General features: G+C 33.3%; 1 long non-coding RNA gene across 1 annotated transcript; it reads right to left on the bottom strand.

The window, feature by feature from the left end:
• Positions 1 to 2,874: 2,874 nt before the first annotated feature.
• Positions 2,875 to 3,612, bottom strand: LOC133878990 (uncharacterized). Its single transcript, XR_009902029.1, has 2 exons — positions 3,494 to 3,612; positions 2,875 to 3,136 (listed from the first exon to the last, which is right to left on the bottom strand). It is a non-coding gene; the product is annotated as an uncharacterized LOC133878990 (long non-coding RNA).
• Positions 3,613 to 24,177: the final 20,565 nt, after the last annotated feature.

Raw genomic sequence — 24,177 nt, 5'->3', positions numbered from 1 at the left:
GGAGGGGAACGAGTACTACCAGAACAAGGAAGAAGAAATAGGGAAGCAACATTCCAATCCAATCTGCGGTTACAAGAAAACCTTGGTGTCAAAGTCGTGCAATTGAGTCTAGAGGAGGAAGTAGTTGCCAGAGTCTTGCAATTGAGGTGGTCATCAGGTCTGTACATGACAACATGGGCCTCCATTTTCTTCCACAAGTGTTTGACACCACAGTCCAACGGCAGGTCAAATGGTGCCATCTGGGTTTTTGATCCAGGTGGAGATGTTGTCTGTTGTGAGGGAAGGTTCAGGAGGTCAGGCTGGTGCAGAATCTGGATATTGTGTATTTTAGTCCAAAATCAACGTGTTGCAATCATGTGGTCCCATTACAGAAGCCAAGTTCTCTAACATGGAAAAGAAAAGAAAAAAGTTGCTTTACATGTGGCAGCTGAAGGCCATCCATTGACCATACATTGCGTTGGCAATTGCTAAAAGAAACCATTTGTGGTTCATGCAGTGTTGACCAGCACTTTTGCTTTGTTTTGTTCATAAATAATTCATGGCTATCTTTTGCTTTGTTCCACCGGCACCTTGAGAGCAAGGTGCTCTAAAGGAGGGAGTATTGTAGCACCTTGAGGGAGTATTGTCACAGGTCTATTATGTGAAGTAACGTGGCAGTTTCTGGAGTAAGCAAAGTGAAGTGCAATCCAGCTGTTCTTCTAGAAGGGATTAAACGGCATGTTTTGTGGGCCAGCTAGAGCTTTGTCGTTTTATTCATTTACTATGTCTTTTTAAGCTTTTCTTAGGGAGTGCCATTTTAATCTATGGGGCGTGCGTTTTGTAAGAGGCTATATAAGTCTCAGCGGGAGATTCGGAGGGTATTAATTGAATTGTTAGCTTGTTCACTTGTAAACGATGGAGGCCCTTGGCTCCTTGAATTGCCAAGAACTTGGAGACTAGCCATCTCGAATTGGCCTATCAAATACAATTCTCTATTTCTATTATCTCCTTTCTTGATTTCTTCTTCTTCTTCTTTTTTCATTTTTCTTCACTGAATTACAGTTTCAGTTCAAGGCAACTGTTACACCTTCTTCCACAAGGAACTGGAGTGAAATTGGTAGAGGCAGAAGAAGAAGACAGAGGAAGCAAAACCCTAGAGTTGTTTACCTTGCTTATCAGTGGAATTGATAAAAAAACTCTAGAGTTGGTTGCAGATGCAAAAGGGGGGAGAGAGAGAGAGAGTCTATCACGATCTAAATAAGAGGAGGAAAAAAAGTAGTCTTTTTAGCATCAGAAATTTTGATTTCTAAACCAAAATTTAAAATCGTGCCAAAATTTAGAAGCGCGCCTATTATTTTGGTATCAGCGTTGACTTACAGTAGTTGACGTTGATACTCATATTATCAGTGTAGAATATTATAAGAGCATTCACAGCAGTTTCTCTAAAATTAGTCTATTCTCTAAGTTCTATGAAAATTTTTAAGAAAATTACAAAAATTCATTCACAATAGCTTCCCTAAAATTTTCACTTCCCATTCAATTGTTTATTCACAAAAATATATTATATCTCTCCTACTTTATCTTTTTTTTTCCTACTTTTAATTGAAGTAAAAGTAAAAAAAAAAAAAAAAAATTTAATGATATAGGGAAAAATGAAGGGAAGCTGTTGTGGGGTGTTTTTTGATAGGAAAATAAAAAGTAGTTTTGTTCCTTATATTTAGGGAACATGGTTGGGAAGCTGCTGGAAATGCTCTAAGTCGATGCTAATAATAAATAAAATCTATTAATTTATGCAATTTAAAAATTGATTAAACAAATTTTTTTTTTAAAAAAAATAATATATATTTAATAATAAAATCTTAATAAAGTTTAATATACATATTTAATATATATTTAATAAAACCTATCAAAAAAAAATCATATTTAATATACATACACCGTATACAGGAAAAAATATAATATATATATATATATATATATATATATATATATATATATATATATATATAATACGTTCACGTTCAGTATTTTTCTCTCTTATATTCGAAACATGCATGGGTCACCCAATTTATATGACCCCAATATGTTTAATAGTATGGGAGAAAGCAATGATCAATATTTTCATACTTGTAAAATAATTTCCTACTTTGAGAACCGAAACATATTGATCAATCACCCTCTGGACCACTCCTGTTCTAACACGTGGAAAATTCTCTATTTCATCAAACAATAATGACAAAAACCAATGGCACTTGTGTCTGTTAAACATGGTGCAATGATCAATCATGCCAGGAGAAAATTAAGAGTCGTTGGATTTCGATAAAGCTAGTGGCATGGGAAAGAGATCGACTAACACCAAAAGCTTGTATCCAAAAATAGTATAGTGTTTGTATGCTAATATAGGAAAAATTTAAAAATAAATTTAAATTTATTTTTTTTTTTTTTAAAAAAAAAAAAAAAGACACTTTGTCGGGGCTACTTTTTTTTTAAAAAAAAAAAAAAAATTATCACAAATTTAGGAGGGTGTTTGGCAAGCTTTTGTATTTGTGAAATTTTTGTTTAAATAGTAGTTAGGAGTGATTGATGTGATATAAAGTATAAAAAAGTTTGAAATAGTTTGAAATTGCTTTAATTAGCTCAGCCAATTACGACAATGTAGTAAAATTGAGTTTGTGGTCCGTGCACAAGTGTTATTGCATTAATATTGGTGATGGGTGCTAACCCATGCATGAGAGACAGTATTAAAATATTAAAATTAATTAATTTTTATTAACTTAAAATTTGAGAACAAATGGCATAGTTCTTGTCTAAGAGTGTTGGAATTAGTTATTAACAACATGAGTCACTTATTCATTCTGTTTTTCAAAAACCTGATTAATAAAGTAATTACTTACGGACAAAAAACACATATTAAATTAATAATCATCAAAAGACAACACCAAGAATTCATTTATTAAATTCTCATGTGATGGAGATTACAATAAACTTATAATTAATTAAATAACATTTGCCGTTTAAATGCAACAACAAACGTTTGGCTCGGCACATGTACACCGAGTCCCCGGGCCATAAGCCTTCGTGCAAGCAGTATTGCAAACATCGGTTGTACAATCTTTCAGCAGGCCACACCGACTACTCCCGCTTAAACCCATTGCCGCTATTCAACAAAAAAAAAGATTAAATTAAGCCACATGCAAAATTATTTCATTCAAATGCTAAAAAACTTAGATCCTATCATTATACGGTGAAGAAAACAACTACAATAAATAAAAATAATAAAAGATTTTACACAACAATATAAAGAAATTCAACAGAAAAAAATTTGAATGTTAAGAATTCTATTATCTATTGCATGTAATACTAACAAAAACAACTATCATTTTCTTTTTTTCTTTCATTCCAGTACTAAACAATGACATTATTATATTCTAAGAGATTTAATATTCTATTGTATACACATGTAATAAAAAAAGAAAAAGAAAAAAACGTCGAAGCGGAGGATGCGACGAATTACCGTAAGAAAAAACTAAGAGCATCCAGAAAAAATTGAAGAAAATTGTAGAATATTTCATCTTAAGCCGAAAACGTGGACAAGAACCTTCAACCTACAAAGTTGCGCCTGGCTGGATCAATGCAAATATATATATATATATATATATATATATATATATATATAAAAGAGCGTCTGCATTTGTGGTTCGCGGGATCAATGTATATATATATAGAGAGAGTCTGCATTTGTGGTACGCATGGTGGTGGGGACCATGTGGGCCCCTATTTTGTGATCAAGCTGCTCTTTGATTTGACAACACACCAACTTCTCTTCGTCCGATGCTTTTATGAGGGTGCAATGATTTGACTGTAGTATTCAAAGAAAATGAGTAGACGAAGCTCTTTAATGAGTTTTATACCTTACAATACAATAACGAACGTGGTTTTACACTTAAGATCAGTAGTTTGATCCGTCCAATAAATTCTTTCTGTCTCTTTTTGAATAAATTCAAAAATAAGCGGTACATGCAATAACTAACCTTTTCATTTGAAATCAGGAAAAAATTGTAAAATAATGATAAAATAAATGCCCTGATGCATGCCAGCTTGTTCACGCAAAAATAAAATAAATATATCTACCGTTTTGATCGATGTACGAAAAAATTAAAGCATCGTCGGTGGCCATGTGGACTTGTCGGATCAACGACGGGTCCTCTCAAAAAAACTTACCAAATAAAAAAGGGTTTCGTTGAGTTATTAAACGTACGTATGGATGTGTGTGTCATAATGTCATTATCTTACCTTATCCATGTATGTTTTGGAAGACTCATTCACATGGATCTTCTTCCAGCTGGGTGGAGGACCTCTCAGATGGGGGGCTCCACCTACAAATAGCCTGAACTTAAAATGATCATGTTTGCCCCCACCTGCTGATGGAATTTCATAAAACAAGTCTAACTCAGATGTGAAAAAAGAAAGGTGGAACCCAACCCAAAGAGTGAAGAAGATGGAAAAATGTTTGACAACTCTTTTGCTGTGGGACCCTATGAGGCTATGACGTCTCAACTCATTTAAAGTGGGACCCAGAGTTTTGTTATGATTAGGATGTGCATATATACTCTCTATACTCGTGAACTCCCTCACGGCATGCATGTGCATATGATTACGATGGGGAGATTACTCTCTCTCTCTCTCTCTTTGTATCTGTAAGCTTTTGATTTCTTTGTATATGTACCCTCTCCCCTTGTGCGTCACTCCATCCAAACATGCCCCAGACAGCGAGACTACACGGTTCCTCTCTCTCAAAGCAAAACCAGCTTCATTAAAAATTAGCCATCTATTATAGAACAGTTCTCTCTCTCTCTCATCATGTAAAGACATTAATGAGAACCTTCATAATTTTTAATGAAATTATGTTTCCATTTCACATGTCTTCCACTCCTGCGTCATTGCATGTGCCAGCATCTACTCATAGAGTCCCAACAAATTCCAAATACTTTTCCAACATATTCACGTGTTTTGTCCTTCAGCACCTTTTCCTGATGGGTTGCGACCCTTTGCATAATTAATCTCAAAGTGGTCTGGTCAATTCCAAATACCATTTCCAGTTCAATATGTGCGCACATTGATATCTGCGGGGTCCACAATTTCCTTTCCTTAAATAGAAATGTAGACCCATGTGCATGAGAACCCAACATATATACTCAGAAAAATTGTTTGTTTTTGAAAAAAACTTGATTTTGGGGTTAGATTTAGGGGTTGAAACCGAGTTGGATTCAAAAACCCAATTTTTCAAAATAATAATAATAAAAAAAAAAACTCTAAAATAATTCTTATTCTCTTCGATTCCCAAACTCATCAATAATCAGTTTGTAATTTGAATTATATTCAATGTGAGGATAGCCATGCATGAGCTCATTATTACCGCGAAATTCATCATTTCATTTGTTGTTTATTTATTTATTTATTTTTTTCCTTTTTTAGCAAGCTATATATTCCACTTTCTCAACATTATTGCCTTTGCCATGCAAGAAAGCAACTGCTACCTATCGGTCACGAGGCTGTGACTACTATGACTATGGAACGTTGTTTGTCCCTCTCTGGCTTGAACCAGCGGAGGTTTTGTTCCTCACGGACCTGATCCGGTTGAGGAGTTTTGTGTTTGTTCTTTCTTCGGTTCTCTGACAGGAAGGCTCGTGTATCGTTTTGGCTTTGGGGATCGGCCATCCTCCTCTCGTGTCTCTGATTTTTTTTTTTTCCCTCAGAAGTGGTCGTCGTTGCCATCCTGTCCGGCAGTCTCGAGCCGTGGCCTTGTTGCTCATCCCTGCTCGGAGCGTAGCCTGCACGCGCGGGGAACTCTTTCCCTGGTTTGGCGCGTGTGGTTTACGCTTTTACTTTTTAGGCCATGGTTTCGTGGAGGTTGGTGGATCACGGCGATGGGCTGTTGCAGGGGTCTTGAAGACACGCGCCGGTTCTCAGCTAACGAGCTCCACTTCTCGGGCGATAACAATGAATGTTTTTTCTTTCTTTCTTTCTTCTGTTGGTGGTGTTTATTCCCTTGTTGTCTCCAGTTGTTTCAGAGTGTCTTGGTAATGCACAAATGTTTACTGGACTGATTTGTTGGCAGTGGTTGGTAGATCCGTCCTCTTCTAATGTGCTTAATGTTTTAGGCAGCTGTTTAAAGTTAAATTTAGTTTTTGCTTAAGGGTGCAGGGGTCTTGAACTCCTATCCTTCGACGATTGTATCTGTAATACCTTCAGGTGTTTTTTAGTAATGAAAGCAGTTCGGTTTAAAAAAGAAAATGCCGTTCCTTTCCTCCCTCTCCCTCTCCCTCTATCCTCTATTAGGAGAATGTAGCTGTGTAAGCTTAAACGCACAAAGATTTTCAAAGTTTATTCCTTGACAATCACTTGTCCTCGTTGCTATGGAAATTATGATAAAAAGGAAAGTTTTCCCGATAATTACTAAATGAAAAAAAAAAAAAAAAAAAAGGGTTGAAGCAAAATTACCCGCAAGGTAAGGCCAATTTGGGAATTGAAATTCACGGAATTAGTAATGAAGGCTGGTTTTGGAGAAAAGGTAGGCACAAGTTGAAATATTGGACAAAACGTATCAATGAAGCCTAAATTAACGAATATTGTTTATTCTACAGTAAATATTTCACATATTTGAATAACGTCCTATATATATATATATATATGGATTACCTTTTCTTTTTCTTTTTTTCTTTCTTTCCTTATTTTATTTATTTATTTATTTTTTTTAAGATTAGAATTAAGCCATCAATTCTAAGTCTATGGTAATAGGTCAAGTCAGGATACTCTCAAATTTCTTTTAAATTAAAGTTTTTAGATCTTAAATACTACATTGAACACCAGTCTTCCTCGTCACTTTATTTTCCCTTCCTTCTTCCTTTTTGTTTTATTTTGAATATTCACACCCTAAAAATCTACAACTAGCCCAATTTCCTAGATGACATTAGTTAATAAACTATTTAAAGAATTTTAAGTCAAAATTAAGCGCCCCCCCCCCCTTTTTTTTTTTTTTTTTCAAGGTTAGAATTAAGCCATCCGTTTATGTGATTTTTAAAATTTCAATATAATGAGTAATAAACAGTTATTAAATATTAATTCAATGGTAATTTTAAAATTAATATGGTAGCAACAAACACGTGTGAGGCCATTCCATAGGAAAAACCCACAATTCTTTTCGTTTCCTTGTTACAAATGGCGGCGTCATCGCCCTCCTTTTCGATCACCACCTCACAAATATGTATTAACCAACACTAAACTATTGAAAAAAAAAATGTAAAATCAGTCAATGTAATTTATTTTTTACAGAACTGATTTTAATTTTTTAGAACTAATTGCAAATCAAATAAATTACAGAACTGATTTTTTATTTTTTTTTCGTAAAACATTTGAGGACAAGTAGCACTGTAGCGCAACTCTTAGTATGATACTCTCTATCAAATAGATAATTTGAAATCTTTTTACCGGCCTTTGATTACTGCATAGCTTCAAAACTGCACATAAAATATCTTTTGAAATTTTTTTACTTATCTTTCATCATTATTATAATTATAACCATATATTTTAAAAAATGTCAATTTAGTATATATAATTATTACCTGAATGCGTCAATTGAAAATGTCACCGACAACAAAACCATCCACGCAACTCACTATTTAGAAAAACAGCTATAGAGGCCAGTGGGATTATATATGTTCGAAACAAACACAAAAAATCCGAACGAAGCTTCTCTATCTCCAATTGCATGTGTATATCCTCGTTTCAAAGACATACAGATAAATCATCAAAATCTCCAATTCCACCCAAAAAAACAAAAAGAATGTAAAGTAAAAGTTTCGTTTTGAAGATTTAATTGAATCTTTTCATGTGGATTGTTGACGTGGCTTCTATTGAGCTGTTGATTTAAATTGATGGTCTTAATTTTAGGATATAAATTTCCTACAATCTACGTATAAAAAGGACTTTAAACATGTGAGAATTACATGTTTTTTTATTAATGCTATTAAAAAAACATGTAAGAAGCACATGCTATTTAAATAACATGTATTTCTCACATGTCAATCTTATATGTGAGTTATAAAAAATTTATTACAAACTGATTTATAGGAAATTTATGTTCTCGATTTTAGCTATTGCTTCCTCGGCAATTTTGGGATCCAAATCCGACAAATACTTGCCAAACACCCCCAAAAGCAGTGGTCCCACGGAGAACCTTCCCAAAATGGAAAGAGTCTATTAGCTTTAGCAAGATGAAGAGAGTGCTTTGAAAAAGTCAAAACTGAAGACCACTTTTGAGTACAAAAGAGCAAGTGGCGCATGGTACTCGTAAACCCTCATTTTCAATTCTGATAAGGATTGTGGTCCATCTGTTTGAACATCTAAAAATGGAAAGCTAGAATTGGGGTCCATGTCTTCGGATCTGAGTCCGTGATTTTTATTTGATACCGTCAATTAACAGTTTTGCCCTTCATTTTTGTTCATCATAGTTATATCAGGCAGGGACATGTTTGTCTTTTTAGCATTTCCTTCTATTGTAAAATGACTATTGTGCGTAAACATTCTTAATTAATTAGCATGCAACTTACAACAACTTAGAAAGTTAGAATTTAAACCTTAGATCGCCCTCTGACATCTACAGATAATAGCCACTGGAACCAGCAAGTAAAATTTCGTAAAAAAATTCGACAGTATAAGATCAGTACCTCACCCTCTAATTGTTCAATTTTGGCAATGGCCTTGTCATATTCCTCTTCAAGCTCTGCTAATATCAACTCCATCATTTTACCCTCTTTCATGGCTGTTTGAATTGAAGATGTTCTTGCAATTCCTTCCTATCCCACACAAGATTCTCCAATTCAATCTGCATATCATGCAGACACAGTTCGAGCTGCAGAGAATAACAACCATCTCATATCTAGAACATATCGGGAGTTGAAAAATTCAAGCATAAGAAAATGTGTAATAGCATTAAAGGGAGACTTTCTGACGGATTGTCAGGGACGCAACAATCTGAGTGTTCAAATTCAAAAGTCACAGATACACCCTATCAGCATCAAAAGCAGGCAAGAAAACCAATGTAATCCTTCATCTTAGAGTCTAGGTGGAGCGTAAATCCAACTGACCACTGCTTTCTTTTAAAGCAATTTGGAGGCCAGCTTAAGGATATCTGTACACAGTTATTATCAAAATAATGATGATTCAAGCACTGAAAAGGAAAAATTACTCAGAAATTTTTTCTGGTAAACTATTTTGGGCCTGGCGAATCATAACTTTTGATAGACTACTCATCTAATGGTACGTTTAATATTGCAGATATTGAGGGCTACAATGAGAAATTATTACATGATAATAAGAACAATTTCGGGGAATATTTATCAACATTCTTATGTGACATATTTATCTAGAGAAAATGAGTGCTACAAGAGTCACACCACTCTATAAAGATCACATACATAAAATGCTCTTATGCTCTGGAAATACCCAAAACCAGATTGCCAGATCAGTTGTATTGAACTTAGTAACAAGTGCCTCAGATACTATTGACAGCTTCCACGAATGTCAAAAATTTAATTAAATCAAATGTCTAATTCTTTGAATGTCGACCGCTCCTCATAATAAGCTTCAAAACACCCCCAGCCTCCACAATTTAACTGTCTTGAAAGCAACCCAAATTATCTATTTATCGTGTGTATCTGCAATCAAATGGTCCAAGAAATTTCTTGAATTCCCAATACTTAAGGGGGGGAAAAATCATTCTGCAAATTCCAACTAGCAGCTAGTTCTCATATATTCGTAGCCAGCTGTAAAATTAGGACCTCAACCAAACAAACTACTATCAGTAATTCAGAACAACATAAAAAGGTTGCACATTTAAAATAACTATTGGATGATTACCTTCAATGAAAACTCTTGCAAATTTTGTAAATCACTATAGTGAACAGGCAGCAGAAATTGAGTGATGGAAGACCCATCCCAAAAATTGTCAGGGTGACATTACTTATCCTATTTAATTTAAAATTTTCAACTCACCTTCTAACTAATAACTACCTTTAAAGAGAAAAATGAAAAAAAAAAATGATATGAAAATATTACGTCCTATGTTTCTACTAATATTTGTAATAACTACAAATAAGTATGGTTTTTTTAAAAAAGGAAGATTAAAAAGTGGTAAGTAGAATTGGGCAAAGATATTTTAGGTATGAGAGTGTGATTTATCTAGCTTTATTCGTGAGCTAACGTTTTCTATTTTAGGAAGGTTCTTCCATCACCGTGCGTTTGTCCATGCTTTTCTTTATTCATGAAAGTAGGAATCCTGCACTCTCCCGACATTAATTTCAAAACATTTCAATGGCTTTTTAATTTCTTTTTTCCAACTTATATATCAAATTAATTATTTTTTTACCAATATTTTTCACTTTCTTTTATTAAAAATTTAAAATTACTTGAAAAAATTTCACTTATAATTTCTTCTTTTTTTTTTTTTTATTTTTTTTTATCATTTTTTAAAAAGGTACCAAACTTAAAAAAATGTCAATTTATAATATCAATATTTTTATTTTTCATTTTTTCAATTTCATGCATTAGTTAGAATTTTTCGTTAAATTATATAAAAATTCCGAAAATACCCTTATCTTTTTTCTTTTTTTTTTTAAAAAAAGTTATAAAAATTTTTAAAAATAGAACATGAGTATTTTTACAAATTCCATTAAATTTTTATCGGTACATAAAATGTTTTGTTCTAATTAATACAAATATTAAAACTCCTTAAAGAGCTCTATCTACTCATTTTCTTGAATACTACAGTCGAATCACTACACCCTCATAAATTTATGAACGTAATTTCACGATGTTTTGTCAACTTCAATAAAGTTGGTTGTACGATTTTAATTGATTACTATATATATATATATATATATTTAAAAAAAAAAAGAAGAAGCAAAGTTCTAAAAATTAGGAACCGTTGGATCAGTTTGAGATGGACAGGGTGTTTAATATCGAGAGGCCTATATCTACCCATCCAAGTGGTCCAACTACTAATATGGGGTAACTACTCTGCCCAATTTTAAATTCGTGTATACCATTATTCCCTCTTTTATCTTCATTTACATCCGCTTAATTTCCTCGTTTCATTTACAATGTTTTGTTTGTTTTCTTACATTTTATTGCTCTTTTGCACCATCAAATTATGAATCAAATAAGACCCAACACACAATCCATAATAAATATACAACCCCAGATGTCGAGACATTAGCAAATATTTTCAAGCAAACCAAACACAAGACATAACTCTAAAAAAAAAAAAAAAAAAAAAAAAAAGTATGGTTTGATTGAATTGAACCAAATATTCAAATAAATACGAAGTATTTACTTAGCTAAAATTGAACATTTAGATATGGTAACAAGAAAAGATTGAGTCTAGATTGAGTCTTGTTATTCTGTTATATTAATTTTGTTAGAAATATATCTAAATTCAATATAGAATTGAGTAACAAAAATATTTTGAGGTACGATAAATTTTTTTCTCTGCTTTGGGTGAATTTTTTTCTTCAGAGATTTTTCGAAAGAACCTATGAAGAAAAACAAATTCCAACAAATTCAAAAAAAAAAAATGTAAACCGGCTGATCAAACCGGCTTCATTGATTGCAACGAAGACGCCCCAACAACCTTTCTTCATTTGTTTTTGTTTTTTTTTTTTTTTTTTTTTTGTCAATTTGCCATTTATTAGAAAACAGAATTCTCTCTCTTCACGTCAGACATTAATGAGAAAATCGTTCAGAAATTTGGTGAAGTGAGAGATCACGTCAAGAGCATTTTTTTGGTCTATAATAATTGGTCGTGTCAAGATAAGCATAAAGTAGAAATGGGTTAAATTGGTGAAAAGTTAATTATCATGATTAGATGTTTTGTTTTGATATGAGAAATTGCATTAAATTATCATTTTTATTTAACTATTCCTTTTTGTCCTTTTTTATAGAAACGTCATACACACAAAAGGTTGGATATGAATAAATTATTTAATAAAAAGGTAATTTTACTTGTCTAAAATTCAGTTTGAAGAAAATATACAATAAAAAAAATAAATGGCTCATAATGGGATGACCATTGTCATTCTTTTCAGCCTTTATGCACATGCATGCGACAATAAAAGCTTATTGATTTCGGGACCCACAAAAGAGCCAGATCTAAGAATGATATTATTGACTTGCCTACACATTAGCTTTGGTGACTTTCTTCTTGATCGAAGGGACCGGATGATGTGCCATTGGTTCTTGTCATTATTGTCTTATTAGTTTGCCTTGATGAAATGGAGAATTTTCCACGTGTTAGAACAGGAGTGGTCTGGGGGGAGTGATTAATCAATATGTTTCGGTTTTTAAAGTAGGATAATTGTTTTCTCCCATTCTATTAAATATATTGAACTCAGTTTTGAGTTGAAATTCAAAACTGATAATCCATTTATCCTTTGCATTTAATACCAATAGTTGTTATGGTCTCGTAAGTAATAGCTAGTACGTAGTTGCTTTTATACGTGACAATAATGTTGGAAAAGTGGAATACGTAGCTTGCTAAAAAGGAAAAAACAATAAATTAATGAAATAATGAATTTTGCAGTAATAATGAGATGACAGCTATCTCTGGTGAAGAACACATGCAATACGAAGAAAGAGGAGAGGAAGGAAGAGTGAAAAAGAAAGGTGGAATCCAACCCAAAGAGTGAAAAAGATAAGAAAAATGTTTGACAACTCTCTTTCTGTGAGACCCTCTGACGTCTCAACTCATTTAAAGTGAAGTACTCTCTCTCTCTCATCATATCAGACATTAATGAGAACCTTCATAATAAGACAGGTCATTTTTAATGAAATTGTCCTTCACGTGTTCTGTCCTTCAAAACCTTTTCCTGATGGGTTGCGACCCTTTGCATAATTAATCTCAAAAATTAATTCTTTTTAATAATAGTGGTATGGTCAATTCCAAATACCATTTCCAGTTCAATATGTGCACCCATTGATCTATGCGGGGTCCACAATTTCCTTTCCTTAAAATAGAAATGTAGACCCATGTGCATGAGAACCCAACATATATATATATATATATATACTTGAGGTGTCTGTTGATTATTATTATTTAGCATTATTATTATTATGTAGATGGGATTCCTACAAGCAGGGGTTTGTTTATCATTAATGCATACAATATTAATTCTGTATTTGACAACTCTTTTTCTGTGGGACTCTCTGACGTCTCAACTCATTTAAAGTGGGACCCAGAGTTTTGTTATGACTAGAATGTGCATATATACTCTCTACTCGTGAACTTCCTCACGGCATGTGCAATTATGATGGGGAGATTACTCTCTCTCTCTTTGTATATGTAAGAGCATTTACAGTGAATTATTTGTATCTGTAAGAGCATTTACAGTGAGTTATGTATAATCTACTGTGAGTCTATAAAAGCTAACAGGACTCAAAAAATATGCTCCATCGAATTAACCATCTGGCTAGGGAGGGGGAAACACAATGAAAACCAATGAAATAAACCAATGAAATAAACCAATGCATTAATAGGGTTTGCTGGCGTTTTATTTCATTGGTTTTCATTGTGTCTCCTCCTCCCTAGCCAGATCAAACCACAATGACCACAAAATATATTTCATGCACGAGCTTGAGCTCGTGCTAAGGTTGATGTTCTTCCATTGATTTGAAACATCACCCTTGAAGCATATGCGAGATGGTTCGCTAATACACGGGTCTCCGACTGCAAGTTGGTGTATTCCCATGGGCCTTATGGTGACTGCATCGCGGAATCATATGGTGGGGGTAACAACGCAGACGCTGTTAGGTTGTGGATAGCTGAGAGTGTATTTTACAACATTATTGGTAATGTAATAATTCAGTGCTATGACTATGGAAGGTTATTTGTCCCTCTCTGGCTTGAACCAGCGGAGGTTTTGTTCCTCACGGACCTGATCCGGTTGAGGAGTTTTGTGTCTGTTCTTTCTTTGGTTCTCTGACAGGAAGGCTCGTGTATCGTTTTGGCTTTGGGGATCGACCGTCGTCCTCTCGTGTCTCTGGTGTTTTCTTTTTGACAAAGCGTCAATGTGTTGTCTTCTCTGGGAGCTAGATCTTCGATTTCCACCGGATGTTTTCTTGACACGCGCCAGTCAGACGTGGTCGTTGTTGCCATACGATCCGGCAGTCTCGAGCCGTGGCCTTGTTGCTCATTCCTGCCCAAAGCGTGGCTTGCACGCGCGGGGGAACTCTTACCCTGGTTTGGTGCGTGTGGTCTACGCTTTTACTTTTCAGGCCATGGTTTCGTGGAGGTTGGTGGATCACGGCGATGGGCAGCAGGGGTATTGAAGACACACGCCGGTTCTCAGCTAACGGGCTCCTCTTCTCCGGCGATAACAGTGAATGTTTTTTTTTTCATTTTTTTTTTCTGTTGGTGGTGTTTGTTCCCTTGTTGTCTCCAGTTGTTTCACAGTGTCTTGGTAATGCACAAATGTTTACTGGACTGATTTGTTGGCAGTGGTTGGTAGATCCGTTCTCTTCTAATGTGTGCTTTAATATTTTGCCTAATGTTTTAGGCAGCTGTTTAAAGTTAAACTCCTATCCTCCGAGACGATTGTATCTGTAATACCTTTAGGTGTTTTAGGCCTAATGAATGCAGTTCGGTTTAAAAAAGAAAATGCCGTTCCTTTCCTCCCTCTCCCTCTATCCTCTATTAGGAGAATGTAGCTGTGTAAGCTTAAACGCACAAAGATTTTCAAAGTTTATTCCTTGACAATCTCTCGTCCTCGTTGCTATGGAAATTATGATAAAAAGAAAAAAAAAGTTTTCCCAATTATTACTAAATGAAAAAAAAAAAAAAGGGTAGAAGCAAAATTACCAGCAAGGTAAGGCCTATTTGGGAATTGAAATTCACAAAATTAGTAATGGAGGCTGGTTTTAAATTCGCACATTATTAAGGTGTATAATAATCATATATCTTTTTTTTTTTTTTTTTAGGTGTATAATAATCATATATCAATCTACTAAAAAATAGCGTTACTCGTGTAATCTTGTAGAGAATCCCAATTCATAGTCTTTTTCTCTTTGTTGTTGCTTGGAAACAGGGGTTCAATCAGTCAATACCTACTCAAAGCAAATAGATATAAATAAATAACAATGAATGGAAAATTGACAAACACTTTGCGTCAAGCGCATGGATCCCATGGTATCCCTAGGGATTAGGTTAGGCCAAGCAGAAAATGACGGTTTTTTCACGTGAAATGAAGGAGGTGATCATTGAGCTTCGCCCCCTTTTCCCCATGCCTCCATCCACCTCTCTCTCGGCGCTTCCCATACATGGATAACTTGGAATTTTTAAATACAAGTTTTTCAATATTTATTTATTTATTTACTTTTGGATGAGTTGCCCCTAAGATATAATCTATGAAAAACTTTATAACTTCATGATCTTTCATTATTTTTAAAATTAAATATTTAAATTTTAAAAAGTGTTAGTTTAAGATACCTATATTTCAACATGTTTCAATTTAAACCTTTCGTTAAATTACATTGTTGCTAATGGGACCAAAACAATGATCACTGCAGTTCAATTTGTCATTATGCTTGTGTGTAACATTAACGAGCAGCGAGAGAAACAAAACTTTGGGGCTGGTTTAGCTTTTATGGCATAAACAATTTTTTATGGGATAATGATCTTTTTACATTCAATTTGTTTTTTACTTTTTTGTATTTTGTTGGGATATGTTATTTTTCTCTTTGTATGTGTAAGCTTTTCATTTCTTTGTAAAATAATTTTTTTTTTAAAAAAAAGTAAAAAAAATGTCAAAAAAGTAATTTACTTGATAGCTTTTTCTTTCTCTCTCTTCTGATCTGACTCCGATTTCCGCGACGGTACTCTCTCCCTCGTGAACTCTCTCACAGCATGTGCATATGATTACCTGGCAATGCTTCTACTTTATCTGACTCCACCCATATGGTGCACCTCAGTGACCTCACCACCCACCCCCCAAGTTCTCCAACTTGTCCAGCTCTCTCTCTCTCTCTCTCTCTATCTGACATTTCTCTTTGTCATTTAGCCGTTTATTAGAGAACAGTACTCTCTTTCTCTCTCTCTTCATGTCAGGCATTAATGAGAAAATCGTTCGGAAATCCGGTGAAGGGAGAGCTCACGTGAAGAGCATTTTCTCAGTCTATAGTGATAGATCAAGTCAAGATACTCTCAAATTTCTTTTAAATTAAGTTTTTAGATCTTAAATACTAACCATTGAACACCAGTCTTCCTCGTCACTTTATTTTTCCTTCCTTTTTGTTTTATTTTGAATATTCACACCCTAAAAATCTACAGCTAGCCCAATTTCCTAGATGACATTAGTTAATAAACGATTTAAGGAATTTTAAGTCAAAATTAAGCCCCCCCCTTCTTTTCTTTTCTTTTTTCTTTCTTTCCTTTTTTTTTTTTTTTTTTTTTTTTAATTTTTTTTTAATTTTTTTTTTAATTTTTTTAAGGTTAGAATTAAGCCATCAGTATATGTGATTTTTAAAATTACAATTTAATGAGTAATAAACAGCTATTAAATATTGATTGTAATTTTAAAATTAATATAGTAGCAACAAACACGTGTGAGGCCATTTCATAGTTACAATTTAAATATGACATATGTTACAATTTTATTGGCTCTGACACGTCAAATTAACGAAATCTGTTATGTCAAAGGATATAATTTGACTGTAGTGAGTAAATTAATTTTTAACATATTTTAGGAACACATCTGAGTTCATTTTAAACCACAAGTAACTAATTGTAAGAATCACATGCTATTTAAATAATATGTGTTTCTCACATACCAAGAGACACATGTCAATCTTATATGTGAATTGTAGAAAATTTCTTACAAACTAATTTGTAAGAAATTTTTGTCCTCGATTTTAGCTATTTTTACCACGCAATTTTGGGATCCAAATCCGACAAATACTTGCCAAACACCCCCAAAAGCAGTGGTCCCACAGAGAACCTTCCTAAAATGGAAAGAGTCCATTAGCTTTAGCAAGATGAAGAGAGTGCTTTGAAAAAGTCAAGACGGAAGACCACTTTGAGTACAAAAGGGCAAGTGGCGCATGGCGTCACGTGACCCTTTCTCTCTCCATTTTCAAAATATATACCCGTTAAATAATGATAAATTGTGGTCCATTTGTTTGTTGAACGTCTAAAAATGGAAAGCTAGAATTGGGGTCCGTTTGTTTGTTGATCATCTAAAAAAGGTAAGCTAGGATTGTGGTCCATGTCTTCGGAGTTGATAGACTTCTGAGTCTGTGATTTTTATTTGATACTGTCAATTGACAGTTTTGCCCTTCATTTTTGTTCATCATAGTTAAGTCAGGCAGAGATATGTTTGTCTTTTTAGCATTTCCTTCTATTGGAAAATGACTATTGTGCGTAAACATTCTTAATTAATTAGCATGCAACTTACAGTGGTATAAGGTATATATATATATATGAACAATTAATATATATTTTTTATTAACTAATGAAAAAAGAAAAGAAAAAAGGGGGCTTAATTTTGACTTAAAATTCTTTAAATTGTTTATTAACTAATGTCTGTCATCTAGGAAATTGGGCTAGCTGTAGATTTTTAGGTTTATTAATTAGCATGCAACTTACAGTGGTATAAGGTTTATTATTTTCAATATTTGATGATTCATTTTCTTTTTATATATATATATATATATATATATATATATATATATATAATAAAACAGTATTTGCGTTATTTATTTTTATTTTTTATTATTAAGTAATTTTGTATTTGCTTTCTATTTAATTCTATGAGGCAACCTTTTTTGTTCGGTATTTAATATGGGACTCCATCTGAATAGGCATGCATGCACAAAGATACGTGGGGAAGAAACTGGTACAGGGTCATTTAGTTCATGCTACAAGTGTGGTGAAGAAGGTCATTTCGCCCGTGAATGCATGAATTCTGCTAATTAAGGTAAGTCTCAGCAATATACGTGGGAAAAGTGACGAAGTGATGGATCAGTCAAATGGGCATGTCCAAGTTTCATTTCGATCTGTAAGATCGATGTCATTTACTTTGTAGCTCATAACTACTTATGCATTCAATATATATTATTGAAATTTTAAAAAACATGCCTTTAGTGTTTAGCAGTCTGCTCAATGTTTTACATGTCTTATTGTCGGTTGCAGTCCAGTTGTAGAATTGTTGAGTGCTATTAATCCTGACCATATATATATTCCTTTGTCAAGATATCTCTCTATGAATCAAGCATTCCCTTGAAGGTGGTATGGTACGTCCATCACATCAAGATATATTTTTGAATAAAAATCATCTCATTCTGGTTTGTAATTATGTTATTAATTATGCAGAGATTTGGAACTGATCTACACAGGTTTATTTTATTTTATTTTTTTAACGCCGGTGAGGCTAAATGGTTGGGCATTCTAGTTTTTATTTTATCAGGTGGGTCCCCCCTCATAAGTGGTCTCTCACAATCACCTGTCGAAATTCTCTCAAATCGAGCAAATAATTATAGAGGATCCTAATTAATCTTGTGTTGAACATAATTGGTGTAATAAACGTTTTGACGTAGCGGAAGCGATAGACGTGATTGAGAAGCTGTGTTCTCAAAGCACAAACATTCAACACACACGTTGAAAGAGAAATCTGTAATTCTTATTAATCAATGAACTGTCTTTTCCAATACAGTTATTCCCAATTTATAGTAAAACTTTAGCGATTACATAAAGAGAGATAAAATATTCCAAGATTGCGAATAAATGTATTAAGGAAATGATGATGATCACCCCAGTTATACCAGCCTTTGGGAATGATGATGTTGTCCATATACCAGCCTTTAACCCATGCCCGTATATGGATAACTTTATTAATTTATTTATTTGTTCCTACGTCTGGGGATAAATTAATATATAAAACTCTTCTACGGACAAAAGCAACCTGAAGAGTGAAGAGTTTAAGGCGAAGAAGATACCTGAAAAGAACAAGAACTCGAGGAGATTTTCTGGGAAAATGGAAAGGAAAAAAATAACGAGGAAGCTGACAATCAATGAGAAAGATAGATTAAAAAAAAAAAAAAAAAAAACAAGCGTAAGAATAGAAGGTGAAACAAAATATGCAAAGCTAAAAAAGGCCAAAAAGGAATCAAATTATAATCGCGCAAACCTTACGACTAATAACGAAGAAAAAACAGCGTATCTATGAATTTCAGAAGCGCAGTTAAATGAGCACCACTGACTTTGAAGAGCATCTTTGAATTTCTGTTGCTAAAGTTATAAACAGTTGATATAGAGAGGGAGAGGAGGGATGGGTTGGACTGGTCGTGGTACAGATAATGAGTGTAGAGTGCATTGTGGGTGAAAGTCAGAGAGGTGTAGGTGGGAGACTGGACCGGTGAAATTAGTAGAGGAACGGCTAGTATGCAAAGATCTGCATTATCATTTATAAGCTATTAGAATTTGACTTTATTCGTGAGCTAACTTTTTCTATTTTAAAGAGGTTCTTCCAGGGGCGGAGTTAGGATTCAAGATTTGGGGGGCCAAATTGAAGAAAAAAAAATTTGGGAGGGCCAAAACTATAAAAATAACAAAATTTAGGGGTAAAATTAATTAATTAATTTTTTTTTTTTGGTGGGGAGAACTTAGGCCCCCCCAAGGCCAGGGGTAGCTCCGCCCCTAGGTTCTTCTATCACCGTGCGTTTACTAATGCTTTTTTTTATTCATGAAAGTATGAATCATGCATTCTACCTCCATCAATTTCAAAACATTTCAATGGCTTTTTAATATATTTTTTTTCCAACTTATATATAAAATTAATTATTTTTTTACCAACATTTTTCACTTTCTTTTATTAAAAATTTAAAATTACTTAAAAAAATTTCACTTATAATCTCTATTTTTTTTTTTTTTTTTTTTTTTTTTTTTTTTTTTTATCATTGTTTTAAAAATGCACCCAAACTTAAAAAAGTCGATTTATGGTATCAATATTTTTATTTTTATTTTTTATTTTTTCAGTTTCACGCATTCGTTAGAATTTTTCGTTAAATCATATAAAAATTCTGAAAATACCCTTATGTTTATATTTTTTTTTCAAAAAAAGAAAAAGGTATAAAAAATTTCAAAGATTAGGACATGAGTATTTTTGCAAATTCCATTAAATTCTTACTAGTACATAAATCCTTGCAATTTTTTTCTTCTTTTTTTTTTTTTTTCAAAAAAATGAGGGTTGTTTTTGAAATTTTGATAGGATTTAACGGAAAATTCTAATGAAGGGTTGAAATTTTTTTTTTTTTTTTAAAAAAAAAAATTAAAAGATAGATACCATAAATTGACACTTTTGTAAGTTTGTTACATTTTTTTAAAATTGATGAAAAATAAAGAGTTATAAGTGAAATTCTCCGAAATTATTTCCTTCTTTATATCATATCAATTATTTTTTTTATTACTATTAAAAAAAATAATTTCAATAATTTTAATTTTTTTTTTTATCTTTATATTACATCAATCACTTTTATATTACCATTAAAAAAAAAAACTCACTTCAAATACCTTTGAAGATGGTTTAATAAAAAAAAAAATTGAAAAAGAAAATCAAAAGCAAAAGATCCTTGAAGCCTGACATTGCGGACACTCGGTCTGCTATGCTCTTTTCATGTTATATCTACTTTTTCTACCAAATATGAAGCTTTTAAAGATGCATTTATTGAGAAAGTTCAACTTTAATTTTCAGCTAACTTGATATCTCCCTTTTCTTCTTATTTTCTTATTTATTTATTTATTTTTTAAGATGTTTATCTTTCCCAATTACTATAAGGATAAAAATTTCTTCCAAGCCGATTTGTAGGAAATCTCCTACAATCTACATATAAGAATAACATATGTCATTTTAAGCATGTGATAATTACATGCTTTTTTATTAATACTATTAAAGTTATAATGCATATATGTGCTTTTAGCATTACTTCCTTTGCTTTTGCTTAATAGTTGTAGATAGGGGTGGACAAATTATCCGCATACCGCCTACCGAACCGAACCGAACCGCCATCGACCGCCTACCGACTTTAACCGACTAATTTCGGTTTGGTAGTCGGTATAAAATTTTATTCCGAAAGCCGAATCGGCACCCGAACCGAACCGAACCGAACCGCCTTTTAAGCGGCAGCCGAACCGAACCGCCTTTTAAACGGTAACCGAACCGAACCGAATTCTATTTCGACCGATTAACCGAACCGACATAAAACGAAACGACGTCGTTTTAGTAAGAACGAAACGTATGATCATTATTTTTTTCTTTAAAAAAATCAAAACGACGTCGTTTCATTACCCATTTTAACCGAATGTTAACCGACTTAACCGACCGCCTATTAACCGCCTTACCGACTTAACCGACCGCCTATTAACCGCTTAACCGACTTAACCGACCGCCTATTAACCGCTTAACCGAAATAAATTCACCAACTACATTCCAACAAAAGTTGGTTAACCGACCGAATTAACCGACTTAACCGCCTACCAAACCGACGCTCACCCCAGTTGTAGAATTGTTGATTGCTATTAATCCTGACCATCTATTTTCCTTTGTCTAGATATCTCTGTATGAATCAAGCATTCTCTTCAAGATGGTACGTAAATCACATCAAGATTCGTGATATTTTTGAATAAAAATCATCTCACTCTGGTTTGTAATTATGTTATTAATTATGCAGAGATTTGGAACTGATTTACACATGTTTATTTTATTTTATTTTTTTTTAACGTCGGTGAGGTTAAGTGGTTGGGCATCCCAATTTTTATTTGGTCAGGTGGATCTTATAAGTGGTCTCTCACAATCACCTGTAGAAATTCTTTCAAATCGAGCAAATAATTGTAGAGGATCCTTGTGTTGAACATAATTAGTGTAATAAACGTCTTGACGTAGCGGAAGCGATAGACGTGATTGAGAAGCTGTGTTCTCAAAGCACAAATATTCAACACACGTTGAAAGAGAAATCTGTAATTCTTATTAATCAACGAACTGTCTTTTCCAATACAGTTATTCCCAATTTATAGTAAAACTTTAGCGATTACATAAGGAAATAAAATATCCCAAGATTGCGAATAAATGTATTAAGGAAATAATGGTATCAACAAATATTTCCAAATTAATGGAGATACTTGGTGACAAAGAAAACCCACTTTAGGAAAATATAATGCTCAAATCAAATCTTGACGAAATTAAAGGAAATGACTGATAAAGCAACAAATCTGCCGGTTAAGTCAAAAAATCAGCCATATATCTTTTTCGGGATATACGAGCTGCAGGGCTCAGAATGACCGGGCTAGGCTCGAATTGTCCTATGTACATCAGGCTCCTCCACTTCAGAAAAACTCGTCATCGAATTATTATTGCCATATAACGGATTATCCGAATGATACTCAAAGCTGGTTCAACAGCTCTGCCTTCGATTTCTGATGCTACTCATGAAAAAGTCTAGCACAAGCTTCAGGTTGGATCATTACAAAGAAATTCACTAGACAAAGCAATGAAAAATATGGTATTACTATAAAAGAGCAAGGACTGGATCATTACAAAGGAATCATTATAAGGTGGTTAATTCAATTGGATCCGCCCATTTGTGTCATTACATTGCTGGATATGCCCTTCCTGTATATTAAATAAATGGTCGAGTCTTGTAGTCTGGATGGGCATCTAATTAAGTCATATTGTTATAAAGATGAAAAAAAACAGAGCATTAGGCCTCTTGCGGAAAAGGGTAAGATGACAAATAGCTACAGCCAGATAGAACAGATCATGGAAAGTTGGAAACCATTTGCTTCAGATTGACTATGGGAGAGAGAGAGAGAGTTACATTTCACGGTTAGGATCACCCCAGTTATACCAGCCCTTTAGGAATGATGATGTTGTCCATATCTGTGTAAGCAAAGACGACCCGAGAGAAAGGGCCCCATGCCCGTATATGGATAACTTTATTAATTTATTTATTTGTTCCTAGATCTGGGGATAAATTAATATATAAAACTCTTCTACGGACAAAAGCTACCTGAAAAGTGAAGAGTTTAAGGCGAAGAAGATACCTGAAAAGAACAAGAACTCGGGGAGATTTACTGGGAGAATGGAAAAGGAAAAAAAGAACGAGGAAGCTGACAATCAGTGAGAAAGGTAGATTAAAAAAAAAAAAAAACAAGCGTAAGAATAGAAGGTGAAACAAAATATGCAAAGCTAAAAAAGGAAAAAAAGGAATCAAATTATGTTCGCGCAAACGTTATGACTAATAACGAAGAAAAAAAAGCGTACTCGTAGATTTAAGAAGCGCAGTCAAATGAGCACCACTGACTTTAAAGAGCATCTTTGAATTTCTATTGCTGAAGTTGTAAACAGCTAGTACAGAGAGGGAGATGAGGGACAAGTTGGACTGATCTTGGTACAAACAATAAGTGTAGAGGGGTGGATGAAGGTCTGGGAGGTGTAGGTGAGAGACTAGACCGGTGAAATTTATAAGCTACTAGAATCTGACTTTATTCGTGAGCTAGCTTTTCCTATTTTAGAGAGGTTATTCCATCACTGTGCGTTTACTAATGCTTTTCTTTATTCATCAAAGTATGAATCATGCACTCTCCCTACATCAATTTCGAAACATTTCAATGAATTTTTAATATTTTTTTTTCCAACTTATATATCAAATTAATTATTTTTTTACCAACATTTTTTACTTTCTTTTATTAAAAATTTAAAATTTCTTAAAAAAATTTCACTTATAATCTCTCTCTCTTTTTTTTTTTTTTTTTGTTAAAATGCACCCAAATTTAAAAAAAGTCAATTTATGGTATCGATATTTTTATTTATTTATTTATTTTTCAATTTTATGCATTCGTTAGAATTTTATGTTAAATCATATAAAAATTCTGAAAATATCCTGATGTTTTTTATTTATTTTTAAAAAAAAGGTATAAAAAATTTCAAAGATTAGGACATGAGTATTTTTGCAAATTCCATTAAATTCTGACCAGTACATAAATCCTTGTAATTTTTTTTTTCTTTTTTTCTTCATAAAAATGAGGGTTATTTTTGAACTTTTGACTAGATTTAGCGAAAAATTCTAAGGAATAGTTTAAATTTTAAAATAAATAAATAA

Source organism: Alnus glutinosa, chromosome 1 (assembly GCF_958979055.1).
Source record: "Alnus glutinosa chromosome 1, dhAlnGlut1.1, whole genome shotgun sequence".
Classification (NCBI taxonomy): domain Eukaryota; kingdom Viridiplantae; phylum Streptophyta; class Magnoliopsida; order Fagales; family Betulaceae; genus Alnus; species Alnus glutinosa.
This window is presented reverse-complemented; position numbering and strand designations above follow the sequence as displayed.